Below are 25,421 nucleotides of genomic sequence, written 5' to 3'. Positions count from 1 at the left end.
ACAGAACCGGCAGCAACCAAATACCAAACATAGCCAAACAATTCAACCATATCATCCAATCACACCTACCAAAAAGTTGTTGTACCTGTCCAGAAAATTAGCCAAAACCAGATGAAAACACGAAGAGAAAAGGGATTATGTTACCATTGTGACTCCAAGTGGCACCCAGGACATAGATGTACCAGTCCTAAGTTGTATTTAATTGAGGAAGTGGAGGATGAGATAGAACAACCTCAAGAAGGGAAGGACCATGCCGCTGGTCAGGGTGTTGAGGAACATCTTTTCTTTGTGGAAGGTACCCCTGAAATTTCTTTACATGCCATCACGGGTTCTAGGAATCCGAAGACCATGTGTGTCAAAGGGAAAATTGGTAGCCAATGGGTTGTTATCCTCATTGATTCAGGAAGCACCCATAATTTTGTAGATCCAGCAATACTTTCAAGGGTTCACATACCCTTAATGCCAGAAGAAAAAATTAGAGTTAAGGTGGCAAATGGTGAGTTGGTAGATAGTGAAGGCAAGGTGACAAGCGTGAATGTTTGCATCCAAGGGACCAGTTTTTTGGTGGACATGTATGTGTTAATTTTGGCAGGTTGTGATATGGTCCTTGGGGTTCAGTGGTTGCAAGCATTAGGACCAATATTGTGGAATTTTAAAGACCTAACGATGCAATTTACTTCCAAACAAGCTACTGTGCAGCTGAAGGGTCTTAATAGCAACACTTGGATTGAAGAAGGGTCCATTCATGAATGCTGCAAGTTGGAGAATAAAGGAATACTCTTACAATTCATCGAAAATACAGCCAAACACCAACACAACCAGATTCCAGAATCTGTCCAGAAACTCCTCACCTATTATTTTGACATTTTTGCCAACCCAAAAGGCTTACCCCCAACCCGTTCCCATGACCATGCAATTACTTTACAACCTGGAACCAACCCTATCTTAGTCCGACCATATCGCTACCCTTACTTCCAAAAAGATGAAATCGAAAAACTTGTCCGGGAGTTGCTGGATTCTGGGGTTATTAGACCCAGTCAAAGCCCTTATTCATCACCTGTTCTATTGGTGAGAAAGGCAGATGGCACGTGGCGTTTATGTGTCGATTATAGGGCAACTAAACAGTGCAACTATCAAGGATAGATATCCTATACCTATAGTGGAAGAGTTGTTGGATGAACTACATGGGGCGAAGGTATTTTCAAAGTTGGACTTGAGATCAGGCTACCACCAAATAAGGGTGAAGCCCGAGGACATCCCAAAGACTGCATTCCGGACTCATGAAGGGCACTATGAGTTTTTAGTTATGCCGTTTGGCCTAACTAACGCGCCCTCAACTTTCTAAAGCTTGATGAACCAGGTTTTTAAACCGTATCTCAGAAAATTCATTTTAGTTTTTTTTGATGATATCTTAGTTTATAGTCAAGATGCAACAACTCATGTGAACCATTTAAAAATCACATTCACCACTTTGAGGCAGCACGGGTGGGCATATGGGTTTTGACAAGACATTACACAGGCTCAAAAGAGATTTCTATTAGCCTGGTCAAAAGGCTCATGTTAAGGTTTTTTTAAGAGAGTGTGACATATGTCAAGTGATGAAGGTTGATAACTCTCTGCCCAGTGGTCTTTTACAGCCCCTGCCTATCCCCTCAAAACCTTGGATAGATATCACAATGGATTTTGTTGAAGGGTTGCCCAGTTCTGGAAAATTTAATGCTCTATGGGTTGTTGTTGACAAATTTACCAAGTATAGTCATTTTGTACCTCTTTGTCATCCCTACACGGCTAAGGTGGTGGCACAACTTTTTATGAAGCATATATTTAAACTGCATGGAATGCCAGTTTCTATAGTGTCTGACCGAGACCCAACTTTCACCAGTAAGTTCTGGAAGGAATTATTTTTATTACAAGGGGTCCAACTGGCTTTTAGTACGGCTTACCATCCACAAACGGATGGACAAATAGAAGCCGTTAATAAGTGGGTGGAAAATTACTTGAGATGTTATGTGAGCGACAGGCCAAGGGACTGGGCTCAGTGGATCGAATTGGCAGAGTGGTGTTATAATTTAAGCATGCATGCATCTACAAAAATAATGCCATTCGAAGCATTATATGGGTACAGTCCACCCAAATTAACCAGTTACGTTCTAGGCACAGCACGGTTGGAAGAAGTAGAAATTACCCTAAGAAACCGTGAGCAACTATGGGGTTTGTTGAAGCAGAACATCATCAAAGCTCAGGAAAGGATGAAAAAATATGCCAACAGCAAAAGAAAGGAAAGAAGTTACCAGATCGGGGAATGGGTCTTCCTCAAGCTACAACCTTACTGACAGTCGTCGATCAATCGTCGCCAAAGTCTCAAGCTTTCACCTCGGTACTATGGGCCCTACTAGATAGAGCAAAGGATCGGCGAAGTGGCTTATCGCCTGCAGCTTCCTTCTACGACACAGATCCACAACGTTTTTCACGTTTCGCAACTCAAGCCGAAGCTCAGCCATGGAGTTTTACCTTTTACAATGTTGCCTCCTGTAGATAACAGTGGCATCATTAAACCCGAACCAGAGGAAGTACTGCAAAGAAGATTGAAGAAAATTAAAAACAAACCGTGGGTCGAAGTACTAGTCCGATGGCAAGGACAGAAGGAAGAAGAGGCTTCCTGGGAGCTGCATCACCGTTTGTGCGAAGACTTTCCCCACCTTGTGGGCAAGGTTTTCTGAAGTGGAGGAGAGTTGTGATACGGCGGCTTGGAGAAGAGCTTTTGGGACTTAAGTGAAGTGTTTGTGATGAGGGAACCCTAAGTCTAAGAGTTGTCGTGAACTCAAGAAGGCTGTCTGAAGCATGGGGCCGGGCGGATTAAGGTCTGGGCTATCAAATGAAGAGGCACCTGGATTGTGGGATGTCTAGAAGCCCAACATCATGTTTATTATGTTTGAGTTTAATCTGGTATTGTAAGGGCCATGAGCCCATTTAAAGTAGGGACTTCTTAGTAATTCAATATTTATAGTATATTAACCTGTACGGGGTAGTGGGAAGGGGCATCAAAGAATATTAGTCTGTTAGACTTTGTTGGAGGTGCTTTCCCTCGAAGAAAGCGTGTCATTGTCTGTTATCAATTCAATTCCCACAGAAGAAATATACAATTATCCGTATTCATCTTTATCTATCTCCTTCCATTTATTCTAGACTATTACATAAAGCATGCAATAGAACGTTGTTGTCTGAAGACTTAAAAGGGTCCCAGGATTACTTTATCTAAGCTTGTGCGTTTTTGGGTGGAAGTTGTGAAGTTAAGCTGTGCGTTTTGAATTAGGACGTTGCGAAGATTTTTACGGAAATCCTTTATCGAACACTACAATTTTTTTTTTAATCTTTTTTTTTACTATTTTTTTAAATTATCTAAATAATTTTTTTAAAAAAATCACATATTTATTTAAAAAAAACTTATTTAATCATTAAATAAAAATAAAAAAGTTATGATAAAGAATTTCAGTAGACATGTTTTGTGGGCGTGTTTTCCTTTGAATTAAGTGTGCGTTTTTGGGTCTTGCGTCTGTCATCTAGTACTATTGTTTGTTGTAGTTAGGGGTGTAACCGGTCCCGTCCCGTCCGGTTTTGGATAAAATCTAGGACCGAACCAGTATGTACCGGTTTTGTATTTTTCAAAACCGATTACGCACCAGTTACCCTCCTAAACCGGTACTTCCGGTTTTATCGGTTTCCGGTCCGGTTTTTCAATTTTTTTAAAATGTAAGTTTCACAATTTGTCATTAAAAATTTGTTTATAAATTTTTTTTTTATTTAAAAAAACTGTTTTATACTTTTATTAATATATTAGACTATATAATAGTATTAATATTAGACTTTTGGTATAGTTATAAGTTATATATTAGTATTAGTTATAAACTTTTAGTGATTTAGTATTAACATTTTATGTAATAATTTATAAATTATAATAAAAAATTATTTCATATATGAATATATATATATTATATATAAAATTTCACATAAAAATTTATAATTGTACATTATATATAAAACTTATATATATTAATATTTAATATATAAAAAATATTTTGTATAAAACTTATATATAAAAATATTATTTTTTATTTTTTTTAATCAACCGGTCCGGTCCAGTTCGGTCCGGGTCAAAAAATCCCGGAACTGGAACCAGCCTGTTTTTACATTTTAAAAATCGGTTTCGGACCGGATTGGTTTAAAACCGGTCCGGACCGGTTTTTCAGTTTTCCAGTTTGAGTTTACACCCCTAGTTGTAGTCATTTTATCATGTTTTCCTTTTTTGTTATGAAAATGTTGTCAGTAGTGTATGGGGTATGAGCGCTTCTACTTTGCCGTTAAGTAGCACCACTCCAAGTGACTATTAGGCCAAATTGGCTTTTTAATTTTTTTTAATTTTTTTATTCATATTTTTTTATCATTTAAAACATTTTAAAAAAATATAAAAAAAATATCAATATATTGATAGTCACTTCTTTAATTATTAAATAAAAAAAATTAAAATATGTAAGGTGTCAAAAATGAGAGAACAAATTGTGTGGGCAAAGAATCATTTTTCGTGGGGTATAAGGGAGAGCAGAGGGAAGTGAGGGGAATCATTTGGAAAATTGTCAGAACTTTTATTGTAAGGAGGTTGGAATCCCTCGAAGTATTCCTCTCTGAATTTACATATGGCTCTCTGAAGCTTTTTATCAAACACCTGCTGTCCATCTTCTTCTCCATTACTGCAATATACATTCTGTTATCATTATCATTCCTGGTTACATTCAGCTATCACTACAACAATTACACAGGTTCCTATCACATAGAGCAAATAAAAAGTTGGGATTTCTGCCATCAATGTTAAATTTTATTTTTATTTTTCAGTAATTTTGTTGTGCTCTTGTACCTATCAAGCAAAACTTTGTTGTGCTCTTTCTGTAGATCAAACATTCATGTTTATTTTCTTAGTGCGCGCTGTACTCGCATTTATTCACATTTTAGTGATTTTTTACACCTTTTTATCTGCACATCTTGGGCTATATTTAGGTTTCTGTTTGAGCTCCTTTTTGAAGGGGAAAAAAAATAATGTGTTTTTTAATGTAACAGCTTTTGGGCAGTCATCTAGTAGCCCATTTGAGTATGTCTGACAGCTGTTTTGTACTGGTCCATGTGTGAGCATTGTAATATTCTCCTGTATGAATAATGGGATAAACAATTTTGGGCATGCATATGTAGATCTTGTTTTTTTAGATTCAAATGCTATTACAAACTTTCGAGTATCCGTTTGTGGAAGAGAAGTTTATGCTTGAGCGTAAATATGATTTTTTTTCTTTTTGAAAATATGTCCTCTAACTAATATTCCTAGGTAGTTGATATAATAGTGGAAAGCTTTTGACTGATTTTTTAAATAAGTTTGTTAATGGAGACTTGAAATTTTCTCACTGTTTTAAAGGAATATCATGTCTCTTGTACTTGTTCTCTCCTTGCTGCACAAGTTATTCATCAGTTTATGGTATTTATTACATTATTTGGATGTGTTTTTATCTTGTATGTGGAATTACATTGGAGTTCAGTAGCAAAGGACAAGGGCATGAATTCATGAGGCAAAGGGATATCACAAATGATGCAATAAAACTTACAAATTTAGAACATTGAGTATTTATTCTTGCTGCAGCCTTTTTTTTAATCATCATTGGCAAGGAATTAGTTTCTTCTTTGGAAATTGAATGATTTATTAAACAATGATTGAGGTAGTAATTTGCTTGAATTTTGAGTACATGGATGCTTGCTTATTCCTTTTCCTTGCACTGGTGTTCTTACCTTGGTGTTTTTTCCTCCTGTCTATCTTGAGTGACCATTCTCGAATATTGGTAATCTAGACTTCATTAGAGTAGAGTATTTCTTCTTTGCTTCTAAAATGCCCTATTATATACATAACATGTTTTCCTTCTTTACTGTAAACTTCTACTGGAATTGATGTCACTTTTATCTCTATAGGATCCTCTATCTTTGGTCAGAAGGCTTCTTTTGGAGGGTTTGGATCCACTTCTACTCCAACAAGTCCCTTTGGAAGCACAAATTAACAATCACAACCAGCATTTGGGAGTAGCATATTTGGTTCCTCCTCACCATTTGGTGCAACCAGTCAATCTACGTTCGGTGCAAGTAGCACCCCTGCTTTTGGTGCTACAAGCACTCCTACTTTTGGTGCTACAAGCACTCCTGCATTTGGTGCTACAAGTGCCTCTGTATTTGATGCTATGAGCGCCCCTGCCTTTGATGCTACAAGCACGCCTGCTTTTGGTGCTTTGAACACCCCAGCCTTTGGTACAACAGCAAGCCCTACATTTGGATGCACTGGGACTGCGTTTGGTGTGTCAAATGCTCCTGTATTTGGATCTGTTGGAGCATTTAGAGCATCAAGCAGCCCTTTATTTGGTTCCTCAAGCGCTCCAGTATTCGGCACCTTAAGCACTCCTACGTTCGGCATCTCAAGCACTCATACTTTTAGGGCGTCAACTACCCCCTCCTTCAACTTTGGGTCTTTTTTTTTTTTTTATCCTTATGAGCTGTGTATAGCCCAGTCCACAACACCAGCATTTGGCAGCACTGGCTTTGGGTAGGAACCTTTTGGGACTCAACTTGGGGGAAGTAGAATAGCTCCTTACATGCCAACAACTGAAGCTAATAGTGGTACGCAGGCTGCTGGGAAGTTAGAGACCATATCAGCCATGCCTGCCTACAGAGATAAAAGCCACGAGGAGCTGAGATGGGAGGACTATCAATTGAAAGATAAAGGTATTTTAGAAAATGTCTCAAAATTTAAAATATTTATGGTATTTGTTAATAATTGACTAATACAAAAAAAAATTATTCTTTGAATTTCAGATGGACTACTTCCTGCCAGTCAGCCTGCTTGTGGGATAGGATTTAGTTCGACTGCTAGAAGTTCAAATACTTTTTGGCCTTCTGCAACATTTGGCCATTCATTTCCTATAAAAAAATAAAAACATTTGGCCAATCAACTGCGAGTCCTTTCTCTGCCTCAATGACTTCCAATCTATTCACACCTAAATCTCCTAGCATTGGTGGTTTGAATTTTGAAAGCTCAACTACTACAACAGTCATTTCTTCACCTTTCAGTGCATCAACTTCATCTAGCCTTTTTGGATCAACATCATTACCAACATCATCAAATGCTCCTGCATTTGGATTTGGTGGAGTATTTGGAGCACAAAGCAGCCCTATGTTTGGTACCTCAAGCACTCCTATGTTTGGTACCTCATGCACTTCAGCATTCGGCACCTTAAGCACTCCTGAGTTCGGCAACTCAAGCACTCCAGCTTTTGGGGCGTCAAGTACCCCCTCCTTTAGCTTTGGGTCTTCTCCAGCTTTTGGCCAATCGGCTTCTGCATTTGGTAGCACCACATTTGGTACCACAACTACTCCATTTGGAGCCCAGAGCTCTCCATTTGGTGAGTTAATTCATGTGATTAACTAGTTATACGATTTGGAATATTGTTATCTTCCTGATAAGCATTCTTATTTTGAGTAGGATTTTTTTTTTTTTTTTTATGAGGAACTTCTATTGGGTCATGCACCATTATTTCTTATATATATTTTTTTAAATTACTGGATTTTTTTATCCTTATGAGTTGTGTATTGGAGCCCAGTCCACAACACCAGCATTTGGCAGCACTGGCTTTGAGCAGACACCTTTTGGGACTCAACGTGGGGGAAGTAGAATAGCTCCTTACACAACAACAACTGAAGCTGATAGTGGTACCCAGCCTGCTGGGAAGTTAGAGTCCATATCAGCCATGCCTGTCTACAGATGTAAAAACCAGGAGGAGCTGAGATGGGAGGACTATCAATTGGAAGACAAAGGTATTTTAGAAAATGTCTCAAAATTAAAAATATTTATGGTGTTTGTTAATAATTGACTAATACAAAAAAAAAAATTGTTCTTTGAATTTCAGATGGACTACTTCCTGCCAGTCAGCTTGCTTGTGGGATAGGATTTAGTTCGATTGCTACAAGTTCAAATATTTTTTGGCCTTTTGCAACATTTGGCCATTCATCTCCTATAAAAAAAATAAAAACATTTGGCCAATCATCTGCGAGTCCTTTCTCTGCCTCAATGACTTCCAATCCATTCGCACCTAAATCTCCTAGCATTGGTGGTTTGAATTTTGAAAGCTCAACTACTACTACATTTATTTCTTCACCTTTCAGTGCATCAACTTCATCTAGCCTTTTTGGATCAACATCATTACCAACATCATCAAATGCTCCTGCATTTGGATTTGGTGGAGTATATGGAGCACAAAGCAGCCCTATGTTTGGTACCTCAAGCACTCCAGCATTCGGCACCTTAAGCACTCCAGCTTTTGGGGCGTCAAGTACCCCCTCCTTCAGCTTTGGGTCCTCTCTAGCTTTTGGCCAATCGGCTTCTGCATTTGGTAGCACCACATTTGGTACCACAACTACTCCATTTGGAGCCAAGAGCTCTCCACTTGGTGAGTTAATTTATGTGTTTAACTAGTTATACGATTTGAAATATTGTTATTTTCCTGATAAGCATTCTTATTTTGAGTAGGAACTTCTTCTTCTTCTTCCCTTTTTTTTTTTTTTAATTTATGACTAACTTCTATTGTATCATGCACCATTATTTCTTATATATATATATATATATATATATATATTTATAATTACTTGATTTTTTTTATCCATATGAGCTGTGTATAGGAGCCTAGTCCACAACACCAGCATTTGACAGCACTGGCTTTGGGCAGGCACCTTTTGGGACTCAACTTGGGGGAAGTAGAATAGCTCCTTACATGCCAACAACTGAAGCTGATAGTGGTACGCAGGTTGCTGGGAAGTTAGAGACCATATCAGCCATGCCTGCCTATAGAGATAAAAGCCACGAGGAGCTGAGATGGGTGGACTATCAATTGGAAGATAAAGGTATTTTAGAAAATGTCTCAAAATTTAAAATATTTATGGTATTTGTTAATAATTGAATAATACAAAAAAAAAAATTATTCTTTGAATTTCATATGCACTACTTCCTGCCAGTCAGCCTGCTGGTGGGATAGGATTTAGTTCGACTGCTAGAATTTCAAATATTTTTTGGCCTTCTGCAACATTTGGCCGTTCATTTCCTATAAAAAAAAATAAAAACATTTGGCCAATCATCTGCGAGTCCTTTCTCTGCCTCAATGACTTCCAATCCGTTCACACCTAAATCTCCTAGCATTGGTGGTTTGAATTTTGGAAGTTCAACTACTCCTACATTCAGTTCTTCACCTTTCAGCGCATCAACTTCATCTAGCCTTTTTGGATCAACATCATTACCAGCATCATCAAATGCTCCTATATTTGGATTTGGTGGAGCTTTTGGAGCATTAAGCAACCCTATGTTTGGTACCTCAAGCACTCCTATGTTTGGTACCTCAAGCACTCCAGCATTCGGCACCTTAAGTACTCCTGCATTCGGCACCTTAAACACTCCAGTTTTTGGGGCGTCAAGTACCCCCTCCTTCAGCTTTGGGTCCTCTCGAGCTTTTGGTCAACTGGCTTCTGCATTTGGTAGCACCACATTTGGTACCACAACTACTCCATTTGGAGCCCAGAGCTCTCCATTTGGTGAGTTAATTATTGTGGTTAACTAGTTATACGATTTGGAATATTGTTATCTTCTTGATAAGCATTCTTAGTTTGAGTAGGATTTTTTTTTTTTTTTTTTATGAGGAACTTCTATTGGGTCATGCACCATTATTTCTTATATATTTTTTTTAAATTACTGGATTTTTTTTATCCTTATGAGTTGTGTATAGGAGCCCAGTCCACAACACCAGCATTTGGCAGCACTGGCTTTAGGCAGACACCTTTTGGGACTCAACGTGGGGGAAGTAGAATAGCTCCTTACACAACAACAACTGAAGCTGATAGTGGTACCCAGCCTGCTGGGAAGTTAGAGTCCATATCAGCCATGCCTGTCTACAAATGTAAAAGCCAGGAGGAGCTGAGATGGGAGGACTATCAATTGGAAGACAAAGGTATTTTAGAAAATGTCTCAAAATTAAAAATATTTATGGTGTTTGTTAATAATTGACTAATACAAAAAAAAATTGTTCTTTGAATTTCAGATGGAATACTTCCTGCCAGTCAGCCTGCTTGTGGGATAGGATTTAGTTCAATTGCTACAAGTTCAAATATTATTGGTCCTTCTACAACATTTGGTCATTCATCTCCTATAAAAAAAATAAAACATTTCGCCAATCATCTGCGAGTCCTTTCTCTGCCTCAATGACTTCCAATCTGTTTGCACCTAAATCTCCTAGCATTGGTGGTTTAAATTTTAGAAGTTCAACTACTCCTACATTCAGTTCTTCACCTTTCAGCGCATCAGCTTCATATGGCCTTTTTGGATCAACATCATTACCAGCATCATCAAATGTACCTATATTTGGATGTGGTGGAGCTTTTGGAGCATTAAGTAGCCCTTTATTTGGTTCCTCAAGCACTCTTATGTTTGGTACCTCAAGCACTCCAGCAATCAGCACCTTAAGCACTCCTGCGTTCGGCATCTCAAGCACTCCTGCTTTTGGGGCATCAAGTACCCTCTCCTTTAGCTTTGGATCCTTTCCAGCTTTTGGCCAATCGATTTCTGCATTTGGTAGCACCCCATTTGGTACCATAACTACTCCTTTTGGAGCCCAGAGCTCTCTATTTGGTGAGTTAATTCATGTGTTTAACTAGTTATATGATTTAGAATATTGTTATCTTCCTAATAAGCATTCTTATTTTGAGTAGGAACTGTCTTCTTCTTTTTTTTTTTTTTTTTATTATGACGAACTTCTATTGGGTTATGCGCCATTATTTCTTATATATATATATATATATATATATATATATTAGAATTACTGGATTTTTTTATCCTTATGAGCTGTGTATAAGAGCCCAGTCCACAACACCAGCATTTTGGGGTGCTACCCGCCCCCTACGGGGCGGGGGCACACCTTCCCAACACCCCGCCCCACATGGGGCGGGGTGTGGGATTTTCACTCTCACCCTGGTGGGCGGGGTACGGGGCGGATTTCCAATCCGCCCTACCTCTTTTCACTTTAAAAAAATACTACATTTATTTGATTTAAAAGTTATTTATAAGTGTAAAAGTAATTAAAAATACATTTTTAGATCTAAATTATAAATTTAAATTTTGTAAATATAACTATAATTTAAAAACTATGTAATTTTTAAATTTGCTAGTACATATTTTGTGTAAATTGTAGTGTATTAGTTTTTAAACTATGTAGTTTTTAAATTTACTAATGCATATTTTGTGAACAAGTCTAACAAATTGTAATATATATTTATATATATATACAATTTGTAAACTACAAATATATATTTATGTTTATATATATAATATATATATATATATATAAATGGGGGCGGGGGCAGGGCTGGGTTTGGCCCTCCCCGCCCCTGCTAGGGGCTTTAGATGCGGGGCGGGGGGTCCCGCCCCCACATTGGTGGAGCGGGGTTGCCCACCCCGCCTTGCGGGGGTGAAGCGGAAGCTGAAGCGGGGCGGGGCAGCGTGGGCAGGGCCTCGTTACCCACCCCTACCAGCATTTGGTAGCACTGGCTTTGGGTAGGCACCTTTTGGGACTCAACGTGGGGGAAGTAGAGTAACTCCTTACACGCCAACAACTAAAGCTGATAGTGGTACCCAGGCTGCTGGGAAGTTAGAATCCATATCAGCCATGCATGTCTACAAAGATAAAAGCAACGAGGAGCTGAGATGGGAGAACTATAAATTGGAAGATAAAGGAATTTTAGAAAATGTCTCAAAATTTTAAATATTTATGGTGTTTGTTAATAATTAACTAATACAAAAAAAAATATTCTTTGAATTTCAGATGGACTGCTTCCTGCCAGTCAGTCTGTTGGTGGGATAGGATTTAGTTCGACTGCTACAAGTTCAAATATTCTTGGTCCTTCTGCAACATTTTGCCATTCATCTCCTAGAAAAAGAAGAAAAAAAAATATTTTTCCAATCATCTGCAAGTCCTTTCTCTGGCTTTGGGCAGACACCTTTTGGGACTCAAGGTGGGGGAAGTACAGTAGCTCCTTACACGCCAACAATTGAAGCTGATAGTGGTACCCCGGCTGCTGGGAAGTTAAAGTCTATTTCAGCCATGCCTATTTGCAAAGATAAAAGCCCCGAGGAGCTGAGATGGGAGGATTATCAATTGGGAGATAAAGGTATTTTAGAAATGTCTCAAAATTAAAAATATTTGTGGTGTTTTTTAATAATGCACTAATACAAAATAATTATTCTTTGAATTTCAGGTGGATTGCTTCCTTCTACTCAACCTGCTGTTGGGATAGGATTTAGTTTGACTCCTACAAATTCAAATATTCTTGGTCCTTCTACAACATTTAGCCAATCATCTGCGAGTCATTTCTTTGCCTCAATGACTTCCAATCCGTTCGCACCAAAATCTCCTAGCATTGGCAGTTTGCATTTTGGAAGCTCAACTACTCCTACATTTAGTTCTTCACCTTTCAGTGCATCAACTTCATCCGGCCTTTTTGGATCAACATTATTACCAACATCATCTACGTTTGGTGTTGGCTCATCCCCAACACTTTTTGGTTCATCTACGCCCCTCTTCAGTTTTGGACCATCTCAGACAACAAATACAACATTTGGTAGTAACACTCAGTCATGTCCATTATTTCAATCCTCTGCACCTTCAATTGGGCAGACGGGCTCTGCTTTTGGACTGACAACTACCTCCTTTGGGCAGGGTATGAGTTCACCCTTTGGTCAAGGAATGCTTGGTGCTTCTACCCTATGATTTGGTGTAAACACTTTCTCGAGCACCCCATCGCTTATTAATTCGAGCAACACACTAGGCTTTGGTCAATCAAATGTAAGTTACTCTGGAATTATTGAAGTTTCGATTAGGTGATGGTTTCATCTCCCTGTTTCATTTGTTTAATATAGGCTTATCTCCTCGTTAAAATTTGAAAATAATAATAATAATAATATTGTTTTTGGTGTCTGTCTTCAATTTTGGTTTAGTGATGCCTATTTTCTGTTTCCAATGCTTGTCCTTTTGTGCATCACTTGGATTACCCATTTTCTCCCTTTTTATTTTCAATCAGCACTATTCTCAATCTTAAGTGGGTTTTGTTTTGGAGTTGAATCCCAATTCGATGCTTGGGATGTTACTGGATAGAAGTGAAATATAAGATGTAAGAATGGATGGGACTCAAATTTGACTTTGTAATGTGCTGATTTGGCAAATTTAAAAATAGGAGTTGTGAATGTTGTGAGACTTGTTATTTATTCATATTGTAGTATATGCGCGTGTATATTCCGAGGAATCTTGTCAATGCTATCTTATTTTCTTCGAAGCTTATAGTGTACTGCTTCTAGATTTTCTAGATAACTTCTTCATTACAATTCTTTTATTGGTCACTGATTAGCCTAGCTGTCTTATGTTGTGTAATAAATTGCTTAATACTAGAATGAATCCCGTCTTCATGCACATTCCTTGTGCTTCTGTCGTCTTATTATTGGGCTCTTTGATCCAATTTTGATGCTTTTTTAAGCCTGAGATTATGAAATCTCGCTTTGTTGTAGCCCTATTTTTCAATGCCTTTTCAACCATCTTAGCCTGCTCAGACAAGTACAACTTTTGGCCTTGATAATTTTGGTACAACACAACCAGGTAACTTCAGTTAGTGTTTTCCTATGTTTTTTTTTTTTTATGGCAAGTGTTCAAAATTCATTAAAAACCAAATGGTGTACCCAATTACACAAGAAAACCACCTTATCGAAAGGGGAAAAAAAACCACAGAAGTAAGCCCTAACCCTTCCTAGTCCTATCCCACTAAAGTAAACTAGCGCTCAGTGTTTTCCTATGTTATATATTTGTAATTGATAGCCATTGAGTTTTAATAGTTGATAGTGTGCTTGACTTTATTTTCTCCTGCCTTGTAGCTGGTGGAAGTCACTTTGGTGGAACGCTAGGCATTTGGGTCAGAGTAACTTTGGACAATTGTATGTCATTCCTCCTGTAGTTACTACTTTATGCATCTGAAGTTGCTGATCACACCCACATATATAATGTATTTATACATAAACACCCAAAACCACATGCATTCAATTCGGACTATAAATAATTGTTTAAATAGTTTTATTATCCAAGTTCTACATTTAGTATTTTTGTAAATGAAAAGAAAATGATGAAAGGTTGTGAATGCATGTAGGTTGTTATTTGACACGCACATGAACGGAGTGGAGGAAATGTGCATGGCATGGAGTCTTGGTAAGTATTACGTTCATACTCTTCTAAATTTTTCTAACGATATGAAAATGAAAATGAAACTTTTTAATTATGAAAATGAAACAAATGTTTTTATGAGAAAGTGTTCTCTTATGAAATGAAAGAAAATGAAATGTTTCTTAGAATGAAAATGCTTTACGAATCTATGCTAAGGTATTAAGGTTTAAGTATATGTATGTAATGACCTTCTTTGGTAGTCCATTTTTATACACCCCAGGAATATGTGAAATGAATGGTGAGGTTTTATGTTTTATGTTATGAAATGATGTTTTATGAAATGACTGAAAATAAATGAATGTTTTAATGTACGAAACTATGTAACAGCCATGATTGATGAATGAATTATGGTACCAAAAGACTGGGCAGATTGCAATGCCAGGTAAATAGTACTGGTAGTGCACCCAGTGTTGCCCCCTGACTAAGGGATTTCCAACTTGAGGCCACGGGCGGAATCTGGTCCAAAAGACAGCTAACCCAACACATGGGGTGTAACAGTGTGTACCAACCAAAGGAAACCGATAAGATTAATTGTATACATGAAATGTTTTAGTTTTAGGAAAGAAAGTACACGGTGGAAAGTGTTTTGAAGAATGAAAAACTTTTTTTTAAAAGAAAACCCTCACTTTGTAATGTTTTAAGGAAAAGAAAATGTTTTATGTAAAGTATGTAAATGAGTGAAAATGCATGAATGAAACTTATGTTAGTATAATTTTATGGTATGAAGTAATGCTTACTGAGTATTTGACTCATTTTGTTTTTATGTATGTCCCACCCAGGAATGAAATGAGGATGAAGCATTAGAACAAACATGGCCCAAGGAAAAGGTGATGGAAGCATAGACCTTTTGTGTAATATATGAAATCTTATTTTTGTAAAAGAACTTATATTTTAGTTTAATGATTTCCACTACAAAACTCTCCTAGATTTGTAAATGCAAGTTTTAAATTTTAACTGTAGAATATTTTATATCCTGGAAAGAGAAGGAAAAAGTTTTAAAAAGTTCAGTAATTTCTGTATTATTTTTCTAAAATCATTTTCTAAAGTTTCACCACAAGGACGGGTGTTACAGAAGTTGACCTTAGGAGCACATCCTTTAGCAAGCTCTCTAAAATTAAAAGAATGTTCTAGACTATTAATATCATTATGAGAGTCTGATAACCCAAAATATACATGTCATATACAAAGATCATATGATGCTACAACTTCCAAAATTATCATTGATTCATGAATGTGACCACAATACATTCATTTCCATAAACTTGAACAATTTTTCCATTTCAAATAATGCAATCAATACTCCCTAACATCCTTAGAAACCCACGACTTTCTCCAACTGCTAGTAATCTAACAATATCTTTTCATTTGGTGACCTTAGTACTCGTCCGAGAAGATGCAAACAACAATCTTAACAAATTTCTCCACACACTTTATTGTTGTATTTTTTGCAATCTCAAGTATTCATCCACAAAATTACCAGATACTCCATAAGCTAGTGTTCTCATTGAAACAATTACTTTTTGAAGGGAGAAATGCTAAACCTTCTAGCAACATCTCTTCTTTGGACGAAATATGATTCGTACACTTCGATTGCAGCTTGAATACACAAAAAAAGAGGACGTTGCATTTGAAACCTCTTATGAAATACATTTGGAGGATGTACATGTGATTCAACAAAATAATCTTAGAAAAGGCGTTGGTGGCCTTCAAAAGAATTTCTTGCAATGTAAGGTACGGAATAGAATTACGGCATGATATTAAGTCTCTTTTACTACCCAAGCATTCATTTTCCATGGCAATAATTCAATTTAATGCCAACTATCATCAAATGACGAAGAGTAAAAAATCTCAAAGACATGATCCATAAGAAGTGTATTAGAAATGAGAACTAGAAGAATGATGCAAAGAAATGGAAATAAAAATATTAGTAAAACTTTCGAACAAATTGTCTTACTTGTAGTTAACGTTTTGAGTAAACTAAAGTAAGGTATATTCTTATAATATACTCAAGAATATGTTGAGAATATTTTTTCACAATTATAGAAAATAGATATTGTCAAAATATACCCAAGAATATCTTATAAACATTCTCTCAAAATTATAAAAAATGGATATTCTCAAAATATGCCCAAGAATATATTGAAAATATTATTTTACAATTATCGAAAATTAATATTCTCATAATATAATTCCTTTTTTTATATATATTTTGAATCAATTTAAATTTTGGTTTGGCTTATAAATTTGAATTAATCTGAAATATGACATAATTATATGACATTGTATAAGTAGAGATATTGCAGCAAATATAAAAAGATATGAGGATATGTTTGATAGTTAGAGAAAATATATGAAATGAATAAAAAAATATTAAAAAATATAATATTTAGATGATATAGAGAAAAAAACAGATAAACTGATATATGATATTTTGTAAAAGTCAGTATGTAAAATAGAAAAGTAGGTTTTGATGATATATTTTAAAAATAGGATAAACGAACCACTGAGAATGCTTTTACTAATAATTGAGACACCAAATCATTGGTATGGGATGGGTACCAAACACCCAATTTGTGAGGGCCCAAGTTTGTGCGAGTGTGTGTGTGTTTTCTTTTTCTATTTGTATTTTTATTTGCTAAGCCCAAGTGATTGTAGTAAGGGGGTTCTTTTATTTTTGTGTTTGTGTTGGACTGGTTTTAGTGTGAAGCTAGTGGATTTCAGGCCTAACCCGTGTGCATGTAAGCCCAACCCTTTCTCCCACATGAAACGACGTCGTTTTGAGGCATGGACCAAAATTTAGTCTTCCTTCCCTAAACGACGCCGTTTTGAGCCAAAGGGTAAAAACTATAAGACCCCATTTTCTCCCATGCGCCGCGTGACACCCCTCTCTTCTTCTTTCTTTCTTGTCTTTCTTTCTTCTCCATTTTCTTCTTCTTCCTATAGCGCCTCTCTCCACTGTCACTGAATTACCTCCCCGTGTTAGTTGGGTAGAAGCCCCTCTCCTTTGTCTGCCTCCACCGCATGACCTGACCAATCTGCATTGTTCGATCTCTACAATTTGTAAGGCCCTCGGCCTTGGCAGCTGCTCGCTGTTGCTGTCGCTGCCCACCACTTGTCGCATGCCACGCGTGCGACACTTGTGGAGCCCCCATTGTTCCCCACCACCAATCGCAGCCACGACTGCGATCTCCAACCCCCAACCCTTGGCCTATAAATAGGCTGAGTCTTTCCACCCCCAAATCATCCCTCAAACACTTTCTTCTCCTCTCAAGCATTGTCTCTTTGACATCCTCTCCCTTCGATCATCATTCCATAGCCTTCAAGAATTTTTCTCCAAGCATCGTCGTTCGCCACTGCGAGCCACAGCTCCCAATAGTGCTCTGGTGGCCATTTGACCACCTCCTAGCCCTCCCCCTTCCTATTCTCGACCTTCTCATCCCCCCTTGGTTCCACCCAACCCGTGAGCTAAAGCTCACTTTAGCCACTGCTCCATTGTGCTCCACCACACCCACAGCCAAAAATTACCTCCTCCACCCTCTATCACGTCAGATCTATCACCCTATAATTTTTTCTAGTCGTAGAACCTTCTAACCTATCCAGATTAGCCCCTGTCACTGTGCTCCGCCCTCTAGACGCCACAACATGACATGCGTGCACGCACACTCGCAGGATACTTAAATTCATCGCGCTTAATCATCTAGAAATTTGGCCTTCTGCTGTTGTAAGTAAATTCCAAAATCGACCCTCGAATTTCTAATATGGATTATTTTGCCATCTGTTGTGGTTGCAGTCTGGTTGTGAATGAGAAATGGTCGGGGGCCCTGTGAAGTGTTGGATTATAAAATCTGTAGTGTGGTGAATGTCGGCCTAGGGCCAGGTGGAGCATTGGGAATCGCGTGTAGTTTGGAGAATTGTAAATTTGTTAGAATTGTGACAGCTGTGATATTTGTATGACGATTGTTTGTGCTATGTCATGCCATCCAATAACTGCTTATCATGCACCTGCATTTGTTAATTTGTCATTATCTGTCATGATTTTATTAATTGCGCTTTGTTCTATGCTATGCTGTGAAATTTTAGAAAAACTGCGTTTTGATGTCATTAAAAGTTTATTTTGTTGGTGTGTGCATATCACGACTCTAAGCCGAGATGAGATATTATCTCGGTGGAGCTCTGCTGGTTACTTGGGAGCGCGTAAAACTGATTGACTTCCCTCGGGCTGTTGTTGGGCAACAGTTGGCTCAGCCAAGAAGGTAACGTTCTTAGCACAACCTTGTGGCCCCTCTGCTGGTGGGGGCTAGAGGATGTCTGGTACGTACTCGCCGGGCGCAGAGATGGTCATCACTCGTTACTAAGTCACGCGCATGGTCATTACCTGTGGTGTGACGAAGGAAGCCAAAGTGTGCGGATTGTCCCGATGGGAGACCATGGTGCACACCTTAATAAATGGATGTAAACTGGGTACAAATGAGATTTTTGGAGTGAGTGGCTATAATTAAATGATATTATTTTTGTAAGGTCATAAATGGGTATTTTGGAAAAGTCTCTTATGACTGTTGTGCGTGTTTATTTGTATGCTTCCATGTTTGAAATTCTTGGTTGATGATTTGTGGATTTATTTGTTGAAATTGCGAGATCTCATTGTGGTATTCCCACCTCATGAAACCGTAGACTTTCATGCAGAGGACAAGTTTGAGCTTAATGGACCGACCCCACCTAATGAGTGATGACCTGGGGTTTATTTTTTCATTGTAGTTGATGGACATTTATTTTATTCTATTTTGATCAGTTGGATGACTGTAATAACTTTATGCAGGACTTCTTGTTGGGTTGTATTTTAATTTTCTGGTACTTAATTTTAGACTGCCTTATGATTTTTCACTGTGTTTATAAATTGTACACATATTGCATGTCCGCACACACTTGCACTTGGCGATGGGGCGTGTGATCTGAGTGACCATCACCCCGATGTTGTGACTTCTATCTAATCACACGTGGGGGTCAAGGGCGCCACTGGTGGTATCAGAGTGGTTCGGCTCTAGGTAAAACCACAAGTCACCTAGGTGCAATACCAAAAATTTAGGCTTTAATCTGTGATAATTCTTTTGTTTAGGTTGAGGAATGGAGTAATGGGTTGCGTTTTGGTAGGCAGAGATAGTGTGACCCAGGTTTTCGCCTGACAAACCTTTTGGCCAAGCTCCCGAGGATGAACTACCGTGTGACGATGGAAATTATGCCATGGCTAGGGTGTTAAATGGTATGACGAAATTCCTTCAGCAGAACTTCTAGCCCCAACCTTGGGAGGAGCAGAGGGGGTGCCCCTATGAGCGTTTCTTGGCCCATAGGGCCCTTGGATTTACGAGGGAGGAAGACCCGCTAAGAGCTGGAGGTGGATCAAGTATCTAAAGTGGACATTCAAGATATGCGGGTGCACTGAATCCTAGAAGGAGCTTTATGCAAGCTACATGATGCAAGGAGAAGTTGCCGTCTGGTGGGAGACTAAGTGGGAGATCCTTGAGATGGAACTGGGATCTTTCGCAGTGGTAACCTGGCAATGCTTTAAGCAAGAGTTTGATGATTGCTTTTTCCCTAACATAGTGAGGTGTCAAAAGGCAAGGGAGTTCAACAGTCTCGTGCAAGGAGATATGACGGCGGAGCAATATGCTCTAAAATTCATGGAGCTCAGTAAGTTTGCAACGCATCTCATTACCACTGAAGAGATGCGACCTGAGTGATTTTAGGAGGTATTGCGTTAGCAGATCCGTAGACAAGTCGCTTGTTTGTAAATTTAAAATTTTCAGAGATTGGTTGAGGTGGCCTCCATAATAGAGGGGTTGTTTGGTGGTACAGTAGGCTCTCCGACAGGCCAGAAGAGGTGAAACTTTGCAGAAGAAGGAAGCAGTTCAGGATCACCTCAGAAATTTATGTCAAGGACGGGGGCAAGGCCTCAGGCATATGCTGGTGTGCACATGGGGGGTTGAGCCCCAATATGCGGAAGGTGCAACCGCTCCCATAAAGGTGACTGTCGTTAGGGTGGACCCAATGTTTCAAATATGGTCATGCAGGGCACTATGCTCACGAATGCTCAAGGAAATCGACCAGGACAACGTGGAGGAAGGACGAATCTGAGGCAGACAGTGCAGGCGAGAGTGTATGCTCTGACACCTGGTGAGGTTAATGATGAGGCCCCAGAGACTCATGATGCAGGGGTCATCACAAGTATGAACTTGACCCGATCTATTTGAGTTGATGCTTGTGTGGTTTAATTTCTAGAATTAAATTGGAAGTATTTGATCTCATCTGGGAGAGTTCGCTTGTATGAATTTTATGTTTGTACCTTATTTGATTCGGGAGCATCCCAATCCTTTGTGTCCCCTACCTTTGTGTGAATGTGTAACTTAATCATGGAGCCTTTACAACAGTCTGTGACCGTAGTGTTACCAAACGGATAAAGGGTATTGTGTTCGAAGGTTGCCTTAAGCTATCATTTGGAGAGAGGATACTTGATGTCGATTTAATAGTATTCAAACTGCTTGGGTTTGACATCATTCTGGGAATGGATTGGCTATTTCGGCATTTCGCAAGTATCAATTGTTAGAGCTAGGTGGCCAGTTTTCATCTACCAGGAAGAGACTATATGGAATTCGTAGGTTGTATACTAAAGTCGTGACCCATGGTTATATCTGCGATCCAAGCAAAGAAAGATTTGGCAAGTGAGGCAGATGCTTATCTAGTTCAAGTGGAAGCTAAACCAGTGGAGAGGAAGTCAGTAGTGGGAATTCCAATCATTGAGGAGTTTCTAGATGTTTTTGCAAATGACCTCCCCGGGTTGCCTCCTGTTTGAGATGTTGAGTTCATGATTGACTTAGAACCTGAAGTGGCTCCAGTGCACAAGGCAGGATTATATGATGGCACCAGCTAAGTTGAAGGAGTGGAAGACTTAATTGCAAGAACTGGTAAACAAAGGATTTATTCAGCCCAGTTCCTCAACTAAGGGAGCGCCCGTACTATTTGTCAAGAAGAATGATGGTAGGGGTATGCAACCAGATCCGGATTCGGATTCTATAAACCGCACGGTTATCCATCTGGATTAATCCAAAAATAATCCAAGCGAATAATTGGATTCAATCTAGATATCAGCATATCCAAAATTTTTTCCTTTTTTGGCAATAAATCCGGATATCTGAATTGTAACCGGATTTAATCCGGATTTAGATATCCAGATTGTAACCGAATTTGATCCGAATTTATTAATACTTTAAAAAAAAACTATTTAAACTTTAAAAAGTATTTTTATAGCACTTTTTTTTTTTAATTATGATATCATGTTTAAATTGTACAGATTTTTTTTTAAAATAATTTAAACACTTTTTAAAAGTTTTTTTTAAATAAAATAAATAACAAAATAAATAAATAATATTGTCGTTACATCACAATGTAAAATATTAATTTATAAAGAACAAAATAAATAATAATACGTCATAACTAATTAGACTAATATAATGCTACTATTTTTCACATCTTGAATCTGAAATTTGGGAGAAAATTGATTTCTTTCATCTGCAACGCAAGTTGAAGCAATATCAAATCAAGTGTACAATGCCATTACTAAAACTTTACAATCACAGGAAAAAAATGCAGAGATAAGCATTGGTGAAGTATAAAAATGCCAACCTAACAAGAATTTTGTGGACGTCTATTTTCCTTATTTAATGCTACTCATTATTTTTTTTTTTCCAAAGTCAGATGCATACCTGGTATAGGGATGATGATCTTCTTTCAGTGCCCACAACTTATGGGAAAGAATGGTAACTCAATAACTACATTTCAACTTCTTGGGGCAAATGTAGCTAGTGCATTAGCATGTGCAGGAGAGAGGTTGCTCAAAAGGGGTTACATTTGCTGACCATACAGTGAAATCAAGTGAGAGAAAGCTCTGCCTACTTCAGCCTTAGCTTCAAAAGTTTCTTCAGGGGAAACCATTACTTTACTTGAGCAAAAAGATTAACCAACTCTAGAACTAGAGAGAGGATCTACTTGTATTGTAGTTAGGAAATTAAACAAATACCTGAGGATTTGATCTTCTTTTAGATGAAGAACTTTCAAGAAAATAGGAAGGACTTGCCAAGAGTAACCGACATAGGTAGAGCCAGAAAGAAGAATTAGCTAACCAAACACAACTATAACTCTGTTAATGTAATAGAATCAATTTATTGGCATATTCTAATGACAAAACTCCCTATACCAAAAAGCTATTTGAAAGTTTTTCTCACTTAGCGTCTATGCCCTTTAATGAAAATCAATCATCTTTGTGTTCTTATTGACTTGAAAATACTCATATATATATATATAGTGATCTTTGTGTCAAATCACTCATGATTGTAGCTTACAAGTATATTTCTCACACTCGGTAATAATAATAAAAAGGCACCTTATCAAACTCCCAAATGAAACCTTTTTCGGGTTCTTCAATATCTTCAAATGGAATATACTTAAGTTGCTAAAGTTGAAGGATGAATGTTACCTTAAGAAGAAAAAAAATGTGGAGGTTAGTTAAATGGATAAGTTAGTAATAAAAAATCAAAATTAACAAATAAAAGCATTTACCTTCAATGTCAATGCCTTTTACATGCTCCTCTACCTTCTAAAAATTAATTGGTTTACAATGCAACCAATTTTGTGCGCAGATTAATACTTGGACAGTCTCTGACACTAATGAGCTTCGATATGGGTCCACTTGACGTCCACCGGTGCTGAATGCGGACTCGGATGTGACAGTGGAAATTGGATGGCCAATACATAATGTGCGATCTTCGCAAGGATGAGATATTTAAATGAGTTCCTCTTCCACCAAGTCAAAATTTCAAACTCGGATGTTTTTGGTTCAATCACATCCAACGAATACCTATCCATGTTCGAGCTAAATACCGAACTGTTTTGCTCTTCAAGATATTGCTCTAGAGCTGTATCAAAATCTTTACAGTCTGAGTCGTCACCAATAATACTTGAGGAACTTCTATGAGCCATATTTGACCTTCCACTACCTAGCCCAGGAAACTTGTGGTATTGCTCAATCAAATGATTCATAAGCAATCTCACTTTGGCCTTAATTCTATCTCCACATTCATCTCATTTGCACCTTTATAACCAATATCACAAAGCTGTAATTTTATATCGAGGGTTAAGGATAAAAGCTACATAAATAATCATGTTCATCCTATCCTTGTTCCCCCAATAATCATGTTCATCCTTGCTCATCAAAACATCATCCTCACTCCGACACATCTTGTTCAAAGTGTGCTCAATTGTACAAATTTATTGAAATAACATATTTGAGGTCACATACAATAAGCCAGAGATTTTCAAGGTGGCATCATAAAAAAAATTTAGAAACTTTATAAAAATCTGAGCCCTTTGCCAATCCTTATATGAGGGTGCCAAAAACTATGAATCCCTCACTCCCATTAGCACAAAAGTTTTTTTCATATTTTTCAGTAATGCTAAGCATTAGGTATGTTGAGTTCCATCTAGTAAGAACATCTAGACACATCATTTTTCCACACTCAATGTTCAGATCATTTGCACATGTTTTAAACATATCAAGCCTTGCCGGTGAAAACCTCTGAAATCTTATTGCCTCTCTAATATGATTTATTGCGTCATGTATAATTTTTAAACTATCACATTCAAAGAGGTTTAAAATATGTGCAATACATCGCACATTTATAAACTCGCCCCACAAAATTGTGAGCTCCTTATCTCTTATGCTCATCCTCACATGATCAATAACGACATCATTAGATGATGCATTATCTACAATGATCATACAAAGGCGGTTAATCTCTCAATCCATCATGCAAGACTCTAACATCTAAGCAATGGTCTCACCTCTATAATTAGGAATATGGAAAAACATTATGATTTTCTTGTTTAATACCAACTTTGATCAATATAATGACACGTAACACATATATAATTCTTGTTTTGCACCAATATCCATATATCAAACTCTTTGACTGCTCAACAAAGCCTTCAATTTTTGCTTCTCCTCATTGTATAAACCAATACACTCTTTTTGAAAGGTGGTTTGAGATGACAAGCTATGTCTACGCTTTAAAGTATCTAAGAGTTCAACAAATGTCGGATGCTCTATAATCTTGAATGACAATTCACACTGGATAAAAAAAATTGGTAATCATCGCCTTTAATTTTTCATGATCATATTTTCCTAATACTTGAGGACTAGATCATTTACCATCCATCCCTAATTCCAGAGTGTGATGATGATTTATCCTTCCCAAGATTTGGTTTCTCTCTATTGGGAGAGTCCGGACAAGCAAATCTTAGGTGATTTGACATTAATGAAGTGTCGTTTTTATAATGGCATCCATAAAGTTTCAAATAATAATTAGATCGAGCTTAGGTTCAATGAGATCAATAGGTTCAACCCTTGTAAAATGACCCATACAATAGATTAGTTGGTAGTCTTCTTGGCTCTTTTTGGTTTTGGGGGGAGAGATGGTGTGGGCTTTGGGGTTTAGAGTATTCATGGAGGAAGGCACTAAATGACTAGTGTCTTCCTCCATGTCTAATGAAATATTAGTTGAACTAGAACCACAACACTGCAATTAAAACTACTTTCCATCTGTTGTAAACATAAGAAAACAAAAAAATATAATAAAAATCAAATAAATAGCTAACATTGTCAACTAGTGACAACCAAAAAAATATAAAATCCTTACAACATTTCCAGCACAAGTGCCAAAAACAGTTTTTCTGATAATTAATTACCATGATCATGAAAAGCAACATCTTAACAAAAAAATTATTACCAGAGAATGCATCTAATTTAGATATTATCACGAGTCATTAAGATTATGGGGAAGAGCACATGTACACCTCTCATTTGACTTTGACAAGCAATGGTCAGCAAAAGTGTGTGTTTAATCTTAATGCACCCCAAAATATAAGTAATTGGAATTGGTCCATGTGTTGAAATGTGAATGGCTTGTTTATAGGAGCATGCAGTGAGAGTGCACAGACAGATTG

The 25,421-nt window shown here is 37.6% G+C and overlaps 2 pseudogenes; both read left to right on the top strand.

Annotated features, from left to right (window-relative positions):
• The first annotated feature begins 2,206 nt into the window (after window positions 1–2,206).
• LOC118347695 lies at window positions 2,207–9,104 on the top strand (annotated as a pseudogene).
• A 123-nt stretch (window positions 9,105–9,227) lies between these two features.
• LOC108992434 lies at window positions 9,228–12,878 on the top strand (annotated as a pseudogene).
• The last annotated feature ends 12,543 nt before the right edge of the window (window positions 12,879–25,421 follow it).

The sequence above is a fragment of the Juglans regia genome, chromosome 2 (genome assembly GCF_001411555.2).
Source record: "Juglans regia cultivar Chandler chromosome 2, Walnut 2.0, whole genome shotgun sequence".
NCBI lineage: Eukaryota > Viridiplantae > Streptophyta > Magnoliopsida > Fagales > Juglandaceae > Juglans > Juglans regia.
The sequence above is the reverse complement of the archived record's forward strand: the minus strand, read 5'-3'. Positions and strand labels throughout refer to the sequence as shown.